Raw genomic sequence first — 16,269 nt, 5'->3', positions numbered from 1 at the left:
GTACGGTATACACGATACAGTATACACGATACACGATACAGTATACACAATACACGATACAGTATACACGATACACTGTACGTTATACACGATACACGATACAGTATACACGATACAGTATACACGATACACTGTACGTTATACACGATACACGATACAGTATACACGATACACTGTACGGTATACACGATACACTATACACGATACAGTATACACGATACAGTATACACGATACAGTATACACGATACACTGTACAGTATGCACGATACAGTATACACGATACACGATACACGATACAGTATACACGATACACTGTACAGTATACACGATACATGATACAGTATACAGTATACACGATACACGATACACTGTACACGATACTCGATACACTATACACGATACACTATACACGATACACTATACACGATACACGATACATTATGCACGATACACTATACACGATACATGATACAGTATACACGATACACGATACACTATACACGATACACTGTATGGTATACACGATACACTGTATGGTATACACGATACACTGTATGGCATACACGATACACTATACACGATACACGATACACTATACACTATACACGATGCACGATACATTATACACGATACACTATACACGATACACGATACATTATACACACGATAAAGAAGCACATGTTCAAAATACCTGATACATATATACTGTACACCCTTCGATATACACGATACACGAATCTCGCTACAGAATACAAGCTCTCGAAGAAATGGTGCAAATACATGTGTTCTAAGTCTTCAGATTGTTTCGAGATAGAAACCAAGGTTTTCAATATCGAGGAGAAATGCCGGCAAAATACTCATAGTCGTGCAAATAATTGTACATATATTTGTAGACAACGCCAACAGTTAGTCTATTTTAAGAGCATTACGAACACCTTTGTAAAATGCACTCACGAACTTCGTAAGTTTAGCGTAATTTTTTCATAAAATATTTTCAAAAAATTGTATGTTACGACGTTTGTGAAACGGTACCCTGTCTGGTGTTTCATGAGAGTTGTCTCCCTTGGTCCAGAATTAGTGGGGTCTCGTAACAGGAAACCAAAACTGAAAAAATGAATTTGGTTTGTAACAATAATACAAGCTGGATCAAGGGTTGTTAGTGATTACAATAATAATTAAAAATATATTTTAATTCTGATGATCTATCATCTTCTTTGGGAAATCAATTGATGTACATAATACTATTTGTAAACTAGTGCCCCTTAAAAAAGAACTTCCCTTATATTATTTTCTCTGTCTTTTCTCATTAAAGAAGATTCTATAAATGGAGTAACGTAGTTACAATAGTGAACAGGATATTTGATATAAATATACTGTTGTACATGTACAGTATAGAATATAACAACAATAAGAACACAACAATATCAATCAGAAGACTTGTTTAAAGAAAGCTTTAAATATAGCGCCTTGGGTTTATCTTAAACAATTTACTGAAAATTTAACATAAATCTTGAAATCAGGATCACTACTTATTCTCCTCATGCTTTTTCTTTTTATGAATTTACATTATCTTTTACTTTCGCTTTCCATTTACTTTTCACTGTAAATACTCCCTCTGATAAGTATTCTTGTAGGAATTTGTATAAATCGGATTTCTTTAGAATTATTATTATATCACTTGTAAACCCGTTATTGTACATATTTGTATCCATACACCAGGTATGCCATTGAAAGTTCACTGTTCGAAAGACACCTAAATTCACACCAATAATCTGTGCGTTCGACACTATAAACAATATTGTTTGACTTGAGTTATTTCTTTAACCACCGAGAGAAGATGCCCGTAAATGCTCGCATCAAGTTTACAATTCTTTTTTCTAGAGAAACACATTATTTTAATTTTTACCGAAGAAAAAGTGAAGCGGCACGCTTTACTTTCTCGAGCATATTCTGTAGGCTTTGTGAACTGACCAAACATATACCATCAGCTTGTGGTGGTATGTCGATTCTTAACTCGACAATAAGTGCATCATTTGCACATTTTTCAATCGTATGTAATAAACTGTTTATGAATACAAGATACATTTTTGCAGACAACCTACCCCCTTCAAAATCTCTCCATACAGATCCATCTTGAATTGAAACCATTAAATAAATACTACTTGTTATATCTGTATATATTGCTTTCAAAATATGCCATGACTTTGAAGTAATACCGATATCCTTTTGGAGAGCTTTAAAGCTTTAAAAAGGGCCACTCACATCACACATTTCACCATTTGAGGTTGGTAACGAAACCATACGTTCCCCTGTGTGGCTAATATGTGTCATTTCGTTATTTCGCCCAGCTAATCATCGTCTTTTCGCGGCGACAGAACGAAATAACAAAAAACGTAACGCGAACTAACGAACTGTTAAGGTCGCTGTTTAGGGACCCGAAATACTTCACCTCGCTGTTTATCGTATATCGCCCCACTAATAATCGTGTTTTCGCGGCGACAGAACGAAATAAAGAACAAAAGTAACGCGAAATAACGAAATTTTAAGGTCGCTGTTTAGTATGGTGGCTCGTTAGGTCCAAGTATCAAATCTCGCATTCTCGCACTCTCGCTCCCTCGCGTAAGGAACCTACATAATGATATACATTACGTTGGTTATATCCATATATATATATATATATGCGAGGAAGCGCGAGTGCGAGGGAGACCGTTATGGCATAACCTCGCATTCTCGCACTCTCGACCTCAGGTCGAAAACGCGAGAATGCGAAAACGCGACGGCGAGGGAGCGACCTCGCCGTCGAGTTTTCGCATTCCGTGTTTTCGACCTGTTTTTCCAAGATTTTATTTTTAATTTTTGTACATGTACTTTATGATTGTGTTAATCTTCATGATTTAACTAGTGATAATTTAGTGTGTAATTAATTCATGAAATTTATGGTATGAATTCAGTCCAAATAAAATTGTGTATCAAAATGAATTCATGACTACGTTCAGTTCAAACAATATTTTTTGGAAATACTGTAGCTGTTACGTCTTTGAAAGTTGATTTTAAATGTACCAGGGAAATTGTTAAAATGATTTTGCAATGGTGGTGGGAGATGTTTGTACAATGTATCCTGCATCTGCCACCGCATTGTCGGAATACACCCACCGTATATATTTTTGCTGTATACGGCAGTGACGGAAAACAGCTGTATTTTGGAATCCTAGCACGTGCGTCAGTTCGACTGACCTACTTCAAAGTGAAAGTCTACGTTTTAAAGGCGAACATACTTCTGTTATTTTTGACACCGATTCACTTCAAAATGATTATTTTTGATGATTATTTTTATGACTTTTGCAGGATAAATAGAATACATGGTCAGTGTCTTAAAATATAAGCTGTACTTTTGGCTCGGGACAGAAAGACAAAAGTGGCTCGCCAAGGCTTGTCAGAATATATCTGTATTGATGACGCTTGTCAGTCCGGATGGAAGCGTGCGAGGAAATCGGAGTACCCCGAGAAAAATCCATGTGTACCTTTTCCTGTCTGATCAGGGAATCGAACCCCGGCCATCTAGGTACAATATGTTACCACCGTGCCACCTGACTCTGTGTGAGATTTGAATTTCTGATTTTGTACTTTGCGGTTGCGCAATCTCAATTTTTTTACTGGTATTTCTTAACACTTATTCTGTTGAATAAATCATACTGGATGTTATATCTATTAGTCTGTGTTCATTTGCCAAAATCACTTCATGTTTATCGAATTATATAATACCCCAATGGGCCCCAATATTGATGAACCAGGATCAAATGGTAAACGAGGTTTAATCAAAGGAGACGAATGGTTAACGGGGATTGATAAAAAATGGTTAACGAGGTTTAATCAAAGGAGACGAATGGTTAACGGGGATGGATCAAAGGAGACGAACGGTTAACGATAATTGATCAAAGGAGACGAATGGTTATAAACGATGATTGATCAAAGGAGACGAACGGTTAACGATGATTGATCAAAGGAGACGAATGGTTAACGGGGATGGATCAAAGGAGACGAACGGTTAACGATAATTGATCAAAGGAGACGAATGGTTAACAATGGTTGATAAAAGGAGATAAATGGTTAACGATAATTGATCAAAGGAGACGAATGGTTAACAATGGTTGATCAAAGGGGACAAATGGTTAACGATGATTGATCAAAGGAGACGAATGGTTAACAATGATTGATCAAAGGAGACGAATGGTTAACAATGATTGATCAAAAGAAACGAATGGTTAACAATGGTTGATCAAAGGAGACGAATGGTTACCAATGATTGATCAAAGGAGACGAATGGTTAACGGGGATGGATCAAAGGAGACGAATGTTTAACGATGATTGATCAAAAAAGACGAATGGTTAACAATGATTGATCAAAGGAGACGAATGGTTAACAATGATTGATCAAAGGAGACGAATGGTTAACGGGGATGGATCAAAGGAGACGAATGGTTAACGATGATTGATCAAAGGAGACGAATGTTTAACGATGATTGATCAAAGGAGACGAATGGTTAACAATGATTGATCAAAGGAGACGAATGGTTAACGGGGATGAATCAAAGGAGACGAATGTTTAACAATGATTGATCAAAGGAGACGAATGGTTAACGGGGATGAATCAAAGGAGACGAATGGTTAACGATGATTGATCAAAGGAGACGAATGGTTAACAATGGTTGATAAAAGGAGATAAATGGTTAACGATAATTGATCAAAGGAGACGAATGGTTAACAATGGTTGATCAAAGGGGACAAATGGTTAACGATGATTGATCAAAGGAGACGAATGGTTAACAATGATTGATCAAAGGAGACGAATGGTTAACAATGATTGATCAAAAGAAACGAATGGTTAACAATGGTTGATCAAAGGAGACGAATGGTTACCAATGATTGATCAAAGGAGACGAATGGTTAACGGGGATGGATCAAAGGAGACGAATGTTTAACGATGATTGATCAAAAAAGACGAATGGTTAACAATGATTGATCAAAGGAGACGAATGGTTAACAATGATTGATCAAAGGAGACGAATGGTTAACGGGGATGGATCAAAGGAGACGAATGGTTAACGATGATTGATCAAAGGAGACGAATGTTTAACGATGATTGATCAAAGGAGACGAATGGTTAACAATGATTGATCAAAGGAGACGAATGGTTAACGGGGATGAATCAAAGGAGACGAATGTTTAACAATGATTGATCAAAGGAGACGAATGGTTAACGGGGATGAATCAAAGGAGACGAATGGTTAACGATGATTGATCAAAGGAGACGAATGGTTAACAATGATTGATCAAAGGAGACGAATGGTTAACGGGGATGGATCAAAGGAGACGAATGGTTAACAATGATTGATCAAAGGAGACGAATGGCTAACAATGGTTGATCAAAGGATACGAATGGTTAACAATGGTTGATCAAAGGAGACGAATGGTTAACAATGGTTGATCAAAGGAGACGAATGGTTAACAATGATTGATCAAAGGAGACGAATGGTTAACAATGGTTGATCAAAGGAGACGAATGGTTAACGGGGATGGATCAAAGGAGACATGGTTAACAATGGTTGATCAAAGGAGACGAATGGTTAACAATGGTTGATCAAAGGAGACGAATGGTTAACAATGGTTGATCAAAGAAGACAAATGGTTAACAATGGTTGATCAAAGGAGACGAATGGTTAACGATGATTGATCAAAGGGGACAAATGGTTAACAATGATTGATCAAAGAAGACAAATGGTTAACAATGGTTGATCAAAGGAGACGAATGGTTAACAATGATTGATCAAAGGAGACGAATGGTTAACAATGATTGATCAAAAGAAACGAATGGTTAACAATGGTTGATCAAAGGAGACGAATGGTTAACAATGGTTGATCAAAAGAGACAAATGGTTAACAATGATTGATCAAAGGAGACGAATGGTTAACAATGGTTGATCAAAGGAGACGAATGGTTAACGGGATGGATCAAAGGAGACATGGTTAACAATGGTTGATCAAAGGAGACGAATGGTTAACAATGGTTGATCAAAGAAGACAAATGGTTAACAATGGTTGATCAAAGGAGACGAATGGTTAACGATGATTGATCAAAGGGGACAAATGGTTAACAATGATTGATCAAAGAAGACAAATGGTTAACAATGATTGATCAAAGGAGACGAATGGTTAACAATGGTTGATCAAAGGAGACGAATGGTTAACAATGGTTGATCAAAGGAGACGAATGGTTAACAATGATTGATCAAAGGAGACGAATGGTTAACAATGGTTGATCAAAGGAGACGAATGGTTAACAATGATTGATCAAAGGAGACGAATGGTTAACAATGGTTGATCAAAGGAGACGAATGGTTAACGGGGATGGATCAAAGGAGACAAATGGTTAACAATGGTTGATCAAAGGAGACGAATGGTTAACAATGATTGATCAAAGGAGACGAATGGTTAACAATGGTTGATCAAAGGAGACGAATGGTTAACAATGGTTGATCAAAGGAGACGAATGGTTAACAATGGTTGATCAAAGGAGACGAATGGTTAACGGGGATGGATCAAAGGAGACAATGGTTAACAATGGTTGATCAAAGGAGACGAATGGTTAACAATGGTTGATCAAAGGAGACGAATGGTTAACATTGGTTGATCAAAGAAGACAAATGGTTAACAATGGTTGATCAAAGGAGACGAATGGTTAACGATGATTGATCAAAGGGGACAAATGGTTAACAATGATTGATCAAAGAAGACAAATAGTTAACAATGGTTGATCAAAGGAGACGAATGGTTAACAATGATTGATCAAAGGAGACGAATGGTTAACAATGATTGATCAAAAGAAACGAATGGTTAACAATGGTTGATCAAAGGAGACGAATGGTTAACAATGGTTGATCAAAGGAGACGAATGGTTAACGGGGATGGATCAAAGGAGACATGGTTAACAATGGTTGATCAAAGGAGACGAATGGTTAACAATGGTTGATCAAAGGAGACGAATGGTTAACAATGATTGATCAAAGGAGACGAATGGTTAACAATGGTTGATCAAAGGAGACGAATGGTTAACAATGATTGATCAAAGGAGACGAATGGTTAACAATGGTTGATCAAAGGAAACGAATGGTTAACGGGGATGGATCAAAGGAGACAAATGGTTAACAATGGTTGATCAAAGGAGACGAATGGTTAACAATGATTGATCAAAGGAGACGAATGGTTAACAATGATTGATCAAAGGAGACGAATGGTTAACAATGATTGATCAAAGGAGACGAATGGTTAACAATGATTGATCAAAAGAAACGAATGGTTAACAATGGTTGATCAAAGGAGACGAATGGTTAACGGGGATGGATCAAAGGAGACGAATGTTTAACGATGATTGATCAAAAAAGACGAATGGTTAACAATGATTGATCAAAGGAGACGAATGGTTAACAATGATTGATCAAAGGAGACGAATGGTTAACGGGGATGGATCAAAGGAGACGAATGGTTAACGATGATTGATCAAAGGAGACGAATGTTTAACGATGATTGATCAAAGGAGACGAATGGTTAACAATGATTGATCAAAGGAGACGAATGGTTAACGGGGATGAATCAAAGGAGACGAATGTTTAACAATGATTGATCAAAGGAGACGAATGGTTAACGGGGATGAATCAAAGGAGACGAATGGTTAATGATGATTGATCAAAGGAGACGAATGGTTAACAATGATTGATCAAAGGAGACGAATGGTTAACGGGGATGGATCAAAGGAGACGAATGGTTAACAATGATTGATCAAAGGAGACGAATGGTTAACAATGGTTGATCAAAGGATACGAATGGTTAACAATGGTTGATCAAAGGAGACGAATGGTTAACAATGGTTGATCAAAGGAGACGAATGGTTAACAATGATTGATCAAAGGAGACGAATGGTTAACAATGGTTGATCAAAGGAGACGAATGGTTAACGGGGATGGATCAAAGGAGACATGGTTAACAATGGTTGATCAAAGGAGACCAATGGTTAACAATGGTTGATCAAAGGAGACGAATGGTTAACAATGGTTGATCAAAGAAGACAAATGGTTAACAATGGTTGATCAAAGGAGACGAATGGTTAACGATGATTGATCAAAGGGGACAAATGGTTAACAATGATTGATCAAAGAAGACAAATGGTTAACAATGGTTGATCAAAGGAGACGAATGGTTAACAATGATTGATCAAAGGAGACGAATGGTTAACAATGATTGATCAAAAGAAACGAATGGTTAACAATGGTTGATCAAAGGAGACGAATGGTTAACAATGGTTGATCAAAGGAGACGAATGGTTAACAATGATTGATCAAAGGAGACGAATGGTTAACAATGGTTGATCAAAGGAGACGAATGGTTAACGGGGATGGATCAAAGGAGACATGGTTAACAATGGTTGATCAAAGGAGACGAATGGTTAACAATGGTTGATCAAAGGAGACGAATGGTTAACAATGGTTGATCAAAGAAGACAAATGGTTAACAATGGTTGATCAAAGGAGACGAATGGTTAACGATGATTGATCAAAGGGGACAAATGGTTAACAATGATTGATCAAAGAAGACAAATGGTTAACAATGATTGATTAAAGAAGACAAATGGTTAACAATGATTGATCAAAGGAGACGAATGGTTAACAATGGTTGATCAAAGGAGACGAATGGTTAACAATGATTGATCAAAGGAGACGAATGGTTAACAATGGTTGATCAAAGGAGACGAATGGTTAACAATGATTGATCAAAGGAGACGAATGGTTAACAATGATTGATCAAAGGAGACGAATGGTTAACAATGGTTGATCAAAGGAGACGAATGGTTAACGGGGATGGATCAAAGGAGACATGGTTAACAATGGTTGATCAAAGGAGACGAATGGTTAACAATGGTTGATCAAAGGAGACGAATGGTTAACAATGGTTGATCAAAGAAGACAAATGGTTAACAATGGTTGATCAAAGGAGACGAATGGTTAACGATGATTGATCAAAGGGGACAAATGGTTAACAATGATTGATCAAAGAAGACAAATGGTTAACAATGATTGATCAAAGGAGACGAATGGTTAACAATGATTGATCAAAGGAGACGAATGGTTAACAATGATTGATCAAAGGAGACGAATGGTTAACAATGATTGATCAAAGGAGACGAATGGTTAACAATGGTTGATCAAAGGAGACGAATGGTTAACAATGATTGATCAAAGGAGACGAATGGTTAACAATGGTTGATCAAAGGAGACGAATGGTTAACAATGGTTGATCAAAGGAGACGAATGGTTAACGGGGATGGATCAAAGGAGACAAATGGTTAACAATGGTTGATCAAAGAAGACGAATGGTTAACAATGATTGATCAAAGGAGACGAATGGTTAACGGGGATGGATCAAAGGAGATAAATGGTTAACAATGATTGATCAAAGGAGACGAATGGTTAACAATGATTGATCAAAGGAGACGAATGGTTAACGGGGATGGATCAAAGGAGCCAAATGGTTAACAATGGTTGATCAAAGGGGACAAATGGTTAACGATGATTGATCAAAGGAGACGAATGGTTAACGGAGATGGATCAAAGGAGACGAATGGTTAACAAGGATGGATCAAAGGAGACGACAGGTTAACGATGATTGATCAAAGGAGACGAATGGTTAACATTGATTGATGAAAGGAGACGACTGGTTAACGGGGATGGATCAAAGGAGACGAATGGTTAACGATGATTGATCAAAGGAGACGAATGGTTAACAATGATTGATCAAAGGAGACGAATGGTTAACGGGGATGGATCAAAGGAGATAAATGGTTAACAATGATTGATCAAAGGAGACGAATGGTTAACAATGATTGATCAAAGGAGACGAATGGTTAACGGGGATGGATCAAAGGAGCCAAATGGTTAACAATGGTTGATCAAAGGGGACAAATGGTTAACGATGATTGATCAAAGGAGACGAATGGTTAACGGAGATGGATCAAAGGAGACGAATGGTTAACAAGGATGGATCAAAGGAGACGACAGGTTAACGATGATTGATCAAAGGAGACGAATGGTTAACATTGATTGATGAAAGGAGACGACTGGTTAACGGGGATGGATCAAAGGAGACGAATGGTTAACGATGATTGATCAAAGGAGACGAATGGTTAACAATGATTGATCAAAGGAGACGAATGGTTAACGGGGATGGATCAAAGGAGGCAAAAGGCTATAACCAAGAAGGGCCAAATAAGAGATGTTACAGCTGTCATTACTATGACAAACTGTTTTCGACAGTTAAGTATATCGTATGTACAACTTAGCTTCTCCTAAGAACAACTTAGTATTTTGTACGTACAACGTAGTATATTGTACAAACTAAATTGTACGTACAAGATACCAAGAAGTATGTACAACTTAGTTTCCTGTACGTACAACTTAGTATCTTGTTCAAACAGCTTATTATATTGTACGTTCAGCTTAGTATCTTGTACGTACAACTTAGCTTCTCGTACTACAACTTAGTACCTTGTAGGTCAGCTTAGTATTTTGTAGGTACAACTTAGTATTATGTACGTACAACGTTGTATCTTGTACGTACAGCGATATAGTTTGTACATACAGCTTACTATATTACAAGTACAACTCCGTATGTTTATATTATGCAGTTTACCTAACACGGCGCCGCAGACATGTGGCGTTAACTCATTTTACTATTTGATGATAGTTTATTACATGTTTCTATTTTATACAAAATTATTTGGGTCCTTCGCTACTTTAACCAGCATGATTTTGTTTGTTTTTTTAATTTCAATTCATATCAATATTTCTAAAGGAACTCAATCAACTAAAATGCCGTGGCATGAACCGATAATATATATATATATATACATGTATTAGGTAAATTATTTTTTAATTACTAACTTGTATCTGTATGGCTAAGTACATGTGGTCCAAAGTTTACTGTCAGTGTCTTGTCTGTTTAGTATTCGTTACTGTTCGTACGTTGATGTGTATGTCCATATATGGTATGTTACCACCTGTCGGTAGTGTTCGTGTGTGTCTATATTTGACAGTGTTATGTGTCCAGGTGTGATAGATGAGAATGTCGTGCAAAAGGTGGGAGATGTTTATACAATGTAAGTGTATAAGTTGTATATTTTTATTTATCCTGCAACTCCAACCGCATTGTCGGAATACACCCACCGTATATATTTTTGCTGTATACGGCAGTGACGGAAAACAGCTGTATTTTGGAATCTTAGCACGTGCGTCAGTTCGACAGACCTACTTCAAAGTGAAAGTCTACGTTTAAAAGGCGAACATATTTCTGTTATTTTTGACACCGTTTCACTTCAAAATGATTATTAATGATGATTATTTTTATGACTTTTGCAGGATAAATACAATACATGGTCAGTGTCTTAAAATATAAGCTGTATTTTGGCGAGGGTAAAGCAAGACAAAACTGGCGAGCCTTGGCAAGCCACTTTTGTCTTTCTGTCCCGAGCCTTGTTCTCGTGCGTGTGTATGTTGACAAAGCCCTAATACTTTCGCGGTACAGAGCAGTCGGTCGGTATAGAGCATCGAGGACGTATCCTCTGGGGTCCTTTGCTCAGGAACATATACATATTATATGTAAACGACATTTTGACACAACTATGACCAGTTGGTGAAAGGGTTTTGTCTATTTCTTGTTGTCTCGTCCACGTCGGGGGAAAATAAACGGAACTATCAGCAGCAGGGAATGTTATTTTGTTTTTCAGTTGGGCTGTGACATATATATAACTACATGTTAGATAGGTTCTACATCTCAGAAGTACTGTTCCTAGATGTATGGAGCAAAAGAAGCTGTCGCAGAAGACATGGTACCCTTTATTCAAAAGTTCTGACGCACAGATGTCATGAACAACATTAGTGCCTTGAAGCTAGCCTCTTGGTGTCGGATCAAACTATTTTCCTCCGTAGACGGACATCTGCATAATGTAACCTGTAGTGGCTTCACATAACATCCAGAACTTAACGCCATATTTCGATGCTTTAGATGGAATATACTGTCGCATGACACTGTGACCTCTACTTCCAACTAACGTTTCATAGACATATAGTTCTCTTTTAGGGACCACGTAACGTCTGAAATGGTTGTTACTAATTGATGATAAGGGCCGAAACCAACAGGCTGGATCATATGCTGGTTTCAGGAAATGAGAATACCTCTAAACACATTCAGTTGTTATTTCTCTATCAGTTCACGAAACAGTGGCCGAGGTATTGTCTCAGATTTATTTTATCTACAATCGCAGTTTGAAAGGTCAAGTGAGGTCACAAGGATGCTATGTCAATCTATAGGTATATACAATAACAGTATATGACTGCATAAATATAAATACAGTGTATTACCCTACTATGCTTATGTTATGGAAAGAATTTAAAAAATAGGGGAGGCAAACTACCGCGAGGTAAATTTATAAAAAAAAAAACGTTTTGCAGTGTCTTTTATTTAAAACATTACAATAACAACAGGAAATTCAAATCTTTGGATCAACAACAAATAGCGTTTATGACATAATATGTTGATATGAAATATGAAATATAGAAAGAAGAAAGACAATTTTATGACTCGTGTACTGACCGGGCCTCGAACTCACGATCTTATTATAATGGTAAGCTGCAGAATTTCGGGCTAGATGACAAAGTGCCGTAGATCGTGCGATCGAGGCTCGGTCAGGGCACAAGTCATAAACAATTATATCTTCGTCATTTGTATCAGTTTTTTTTTTTATTTTCAGTTACCTGTCTCGAAAACATTCTTTGAAATTCTGCTACATGAAATTTCATAATGTTTTGGAATCTGTTCCTAGACATGACCTTCCTGAACCAAACAGATACTTTTCTCGGTAGCAGAACGTTCCAATATTCCGCGATAGACTACTTCTTAAGAAGACACATGTTGAGGACAATTGCTAGAAGGATAGAAAGTCCTTCATCCCAAGGGGCTTTCGTGTTCTTGAACGCGAATGCCTTCCAAGCGTGTTTCTGTATGTTGACAAATGATTACTGGCATATCTTAAATGGACACAATAGATAGTTTGACGTCATAGAAATGACGATGACTGTAATGATTTTTCAGACTTGCTGTTTACTGTCATATATACGAATTGCTATTCAATTATAAAAACGTTTACTGTGAATAATCAAAAAAAAAAAAAAAAACAAGGAGCCGCAAAGCTCGGCATTATCCCCCGCGCCTCGCAGTTGGTATGAAAACCCAAATACATGTACATTGTATATATCAAGCTCAAAGTAACAGTTATTAAGGAAACAGTAATTTGGTATTTTTGATTAAGTCTCCATGGTGACACAAAAATACCGAAAATGGAAGGTCCGCAATAGCAAAAGGCGTAACTAGTCTGATATACATGTATTCAGAAAGCTTCAAGCAGCTGCGTTGAACAGTTTTGGAGTTATAGCCCAGAAACAAAAGGAAACATAAATTTGGTATTATTGATTAAGTTTCCATGGTGACAGAAAAAATACCGAAAATGGAAGGTCCGCAACAGCAAAGGCACAACTAGGGCACTAGTCTGATATATACAGAAATTGTGAAGGAGCTGCGTCGAACGGTTTTCGAGTTATAAACCGGAAACAGTAATTTGGTATTTTTGACTAAGTTTCCATGGTGATAGAAAAAACTACAGAAAAATGGAAGGTCCGCAATAGCAAAAGGCACAACTAGGGTACTAGTCTGATATATACAGAAAGTTTCAAGGAGCTGCGTTGAACGGTTATGGAGTTATAGCCCGGAAACAAAAGGAAACAGTTATTTGGTATTTTTGATTAAGTTTCCATGGTGACAGAAAAAATACGGAAAATGGAAGGTCCGCAATAGCAAAAGACACAAATAGGGCACTAGTCTGATATATGCAGAAAGTTTCAAGGAGCTGCGTTGAACGGTTATGGAGTTATAGCCCGGGAAAGAATTTCGGACGGACGGACGGAGCCCAATTTAATATCCCCAGCAAACGCGTTTTGTGGGGGATAAAAAAAAAAACATATATCCCCATATAATCGGCGCTCTGGCACTCTGAAAAACAGAAGATTGGTCAAAATATATAATTTTCTTGTTTTTTTTTTCAACATATTTTTTCATCACTCGCTCCGACTTCATTCATAGTTGTATTTTATTGGTGTGTTTATATATGTAGAAATTGCTCATGTAAAAAATCGATGAACATTTCCCCGTAGTTCAAATGTAGTAACAAAACCAAATTACTCCTGACACCGTCATCATTCATACATTTACCAAAATAATTGCGAAAATTCATGTAGTAAATAAATTTTGAATTTTCATGTAAACGGCAACAAAATTAAATGGAATTATTATGAATATGAACTTGAAATTATTTTTTTCAGTGTGCAAACTTTTCTTAGAATCGGCCAATCAACAAAGTCAGGAAAACTCTTTGAAAAAAGTACATGGGGTATATATAGCAGAAGTAAATTGTGTGAAAAGACTATTGACCCAGCAGTGTAAGAAGAAGAAAAAGAAAAAAAACTGCAGCTCTTTTATAAAATGTATAATCATCAAACACCTGAATATCTTTCTTCCTGACTCCCCTCTACAGTACAAGATCATGTTGGCTATTCACTAAGAATTATGGGAAACTATAGAACCCCTTTTTACAGGTTTTCATCAACAAATTCTTCTTTTTTCCCTTCTACACTTCGTTGTTGGAATAACCTTGAAAAATCGATAAAGTCATCAATATCGCTAAATGTATTAAAACAATTCTTAAAACCCGTTGTTGCTTTTTCTCCTTCATATTTTGGCATGGGGGATCGTAAATTAAATATTATACATACGAAGCTGAGATATCAATGTAGTTCTCTTAACTATGACCTATTCCGGGTAAATCTTGTGGAAACATCTAGCTGTTCATGTAAAGATACATGTGTGAAAATGCGCATCAATTTTTATTTCAATGTAGCCTTTATACTGTTGAGAGGAACGTCCTTATGTAACAGCTGAACAATATTAATTTATAAATACCTTGTGATTTAGATTTACTTTTATTCTGTTACGAAGATTTATCATTTGAATGTAATTCAGAAATATTCTTTCCATACTTTCATCAAAACTAGCAATAGATTTAAATAATAAAAATACTGATTTATTCTCTTCCCTTTCTCCTCACCTTCTGTTTCTCCTCATCCCCTTCTCTCTCCCTCGCCAACCCTATCCCTCCCATTTTCTCTTTTTCTCCTCCCAAAAAAATGGTTTAATGATGTAAATTTATGTATAATATACCAATTGTATATTCTTCTTTATTTTGTACATTATTAAGGAAAGGGTGATCACATAAGTTGTGATAACTTGTACCCAATCCGTTTGTAATTTTTTTGCAATAAAATATGTTTAAACTAAAGTGTAATTTCCAAGGAAATATGCTTTGGAATCTTGGAGAATATGTATAGACAGACTACCTGCTTTCATTTGTTAAGTTTATCTGAAATAAATAATACCACCTTTTTTCCTCCTGGGCAGAACGTTCTTTGGTTCTTTCATCGAGCTAGTTTTCTCCCTCTTCTGGTAAAATCTTTGGCAATTCATAGCTTTCAAATATGGCTGCTGTCCTTTTTCAGACGACACTATTTGCACACGGAACTTAACAATTTCACGCCTGCTCAGCTAAACTTCAAACACGCAATTTTATTTGACAGGAAATGTCCATTTCGGGGCGTGGCAAAATATTAGCCTGACGACATTGACGAGATTATTCTTATGGTGGCATGGATCTGCCATCACATAACGAGATAATTTTGTCAACATAGCGAGATAAATATACCAAATAGCGAGATGATAAAACGACATAGCGAGATAAAACAACCGACATAGCGAGATAATTTAATGCGTTTACGATGTCGCTATCTCGACATCTCGCCGCATTAGATGCTACTACTGACATGGATTTTTTTCTTGTCAACGTCACGTGACCCCCATTCGGAAGTTCAGCGCGCCAGTGCACACGAGGCTTGGACAGGGAAGCTGAACGGCCCAACACCTACAACAAACAGGTAAACAAAGCATGCTAGATACCTATGGCAAATGTTACGATTATCCCTGTCCAAGCCTCGTGTGCACTGGCGCGCTGAACTTCCGAATGGGGGTCACGTGACGTTGACAAGAAAAAAATCCATGTCAGT

Source organism: Pecten maximus, chromosome 8 (assembly GCF_902652985.1).
Source record: "Pecten maximus chromosome 8, xPecMax1.1, whole genome shotgun sequence".
Lineage (NCBI taxonomy): Eukaryota > Metazoa > Mollusca > Bivalvia > Pectinida > Pectinidae > Pecten > Pecten maximus.
Note: the sequence above shows the minus strand (reverse complement) of the source record.